This window comes from Berghia stephanieae, chromosome 9 (assembly GCF_034508935.2).
Source record: "Berghia stephanieae isolate SIO BIC M18660-M18661 chromosome 9, UCSD_Bste_1.3, whole genome shotgun sequence".
Lineage (NCBI taxonomy): Eukaryota > Metazoa > Mollusca > Gastropoda > Nudibranchia > Aeolidiidae > Berghia > Berghia stephanieae.
In genome coordinates, this window is record NC_088368.1 from 31283902 (window position 1) to 31286401 (window position 2500).

The 2500-nt window shown below is 39.1% G+C and overlaps 1 protein-coding gene across 1 annotated transcript in view; it reads right to left on the reverse strand.

The window, feature by feature from the left end:
* LOC144980049 (U3 small nucleolar ribonucleoprotein IMP3-like) overlaps positions 1 to 2500 on the reverse strand; it is a 29656-nt gene that overhangs the window by 5476 nt on the left and 21680 nt on the right. The window lies entirely within an intron of this gene.

The window sequence follows — 2500 nt, forward strand, 5'->3', positions numbered from 1 at the left end:
AGATAGATAGATATATAGATAAATATATATATATATATAATATATATATATATATATATATATATTGATAGACAGACAGATAGATATATATATATATATATATATATATATATATAATATATATATATATATATATATATATATATAATATACATAATATATACATATATATAGATAGATAGATAGATAGATAGATAGATAGATAGATAGATAGATAGATAGATAGATAGATAGATAGATAGATAGACAGACAGACAGACAGATAGATAGATAGATAGATAGATAGATAGATAGAAGACAGACAGACAGACAGACAGACAGACAGACAGACAGACAGACAGATAGATAGATAGATAGATAGATAGATAGATAGATAGATAGATAGATAGATAGATAGATAGATAGATAGATAGATAGATAGATAGATAGATAGATAGATAGATAGATAGATGTCTTTTTCAAAGCAGGTATATTACTTCTTTATCTGACGCATACTGAGCAGGGGCGTGAAAGGTCGAGGCCAGATCAGAGATCGGAGAAAGAAAGACACGAATTGTTTAATTATGAGTATAAGACTAAAACACAGACGAGTTACCTTGGGGCAGTTAGTTTTATTGGTGTAGTTAGTGAGTTCGGGGAAACCCGATAGTCATGGGAAACTGCTCGCGTTTTGAGACGGTGGTCAGCTGGCAAGGTAGGTAACTGCCCAATTAAATTACCTCCCCATTTTATATTTCCCCCCAGCCGCCAGTGTTCGATGACAAATGGACGTACAATCCTTACAGGTAATGGATGGGTTTATATCTTCTTTTTTTTTTTCCTTATCATTAATATAGATCATATCTTTTTATCGTATCAGTATCTCATCAAAATAATACTTTATATCTTTGCAGGGAGTAAGAGGAGAAAAAAAAAGGGAGAGGGAGAGGAGAGAGAGAGAGAGAGAGAGAGAGAGAGAGAGAGAGAGAGAGAGAGAGAGTAGGTAAATTTGCTTACAGTCGGGGGGAGGGCGTATGGCGGTGATGGGGGGATTGGGGGGGGGGGGGGGGGGGGGGGGGAATTAGAGTCCGCGGATATTTGGAACACAACTGCACATGGGGGCAGCTGATTTTATAGTACGTAGTAAGTTGTCCAGTAAATCGCGCGCGGCTTAGGAAGCATGCACTGGTGTAAGCTGAACATCTGAAAATGTATGTATGGTCATGGAACGGTGCCTAATATGAAAAAAAAGGGGAAAGAAAGAGTAAAGAAGGTCTGCTTCGACTAGGGATCGAGCCTCGGACCTTCTGTCTGACAGGTCAGAATGTGCTACCATTACATCGCAGAGGGTTGCCGAATAGTTGGGACGACCTAATACTTGTATGTACGTATTACTGTTCACAAGAGTACGCGTTTCCGCCGCTGAGAGCCTCGCCGGCATCACAATAAACAAACGTTGAACGCGAAAGGACGAGGACGAAGACATCGGAGTATGCTCCATTGAAAATTATATCAATGTGACAATTCAGGGAGCAGGCACTGGTGTAAACTCTGTGAAGATGAATAATGGGGAAAAGTACGATTTGAGAAAGGAAAAGAGAGAGACACAGATAGATAGATAGATAGATAGATAGATAGATAGATAGATAGATAGATAGATAGATAGATAGATAGATAGATAGATAGATAGATAGATAGATAGATAGATAGAGAGATCGGTAGAGGAGTTAGAAAGAGAGAAAGAGGGGGAGCTCGAAATAAAAATTGAGATTTTGTTTGTTTGCTCTAGGTGTTTAACGGCGCTTTCAACACTATTTAGGTCATTTAAGCGCCCGAAAAAATAGAGAGATAGTAAGAGAGAAAAAAGGAGAGAGAGAGAGAGAGAGAGAGAGAGAGAGAGAGATACAACAGAGAGAGAGGAGGGAGGGATGAGAGGGAGACTCGTAATAGAAGATGATCGTCAGGTTTGCACGTAACGCTGTGATTCGTACCAGCCTTCTCTCCCTTTGGTAGTTGTACCATGAAGCAGCAACAACATCAATGCATGCCAGTCAATATCATACCAATCCTACATCAATCACCAATCATCGCCATGCGAGATTGAACACCCCCAAGTCACAGATCAAAGCCCCATCGTATGTCGGGAGCATCAGCTATGGACTGACTTGTGTAACAGACCGTGCTGACCTATGGTAAGAAGTAAGAACACGTGCGCCGGTGAACCCACCTGATATCCAAAGGTGAGCAATTTTTTTTATATATTATAAGAAAAGGTACAAGCGCTCACGTGAATAAACAAGAATTAAAAAAAAAAAAAAGAAAAGAAAAGTTATTCGACAACGCCAAAACTAATATTGGCAGTGAGACATAACCTTTTTATCCAACCAGTGGTGAATGAAAAGCTGGATTTTAATGGGATCTGGTCGAAAATACCCGATGATAAGCCAGATTATTATCAGTGCTCGTGCACAAGAATCTTATCTTGGATAAACAGCTACACAGAGTGGTGACCACGCGGATG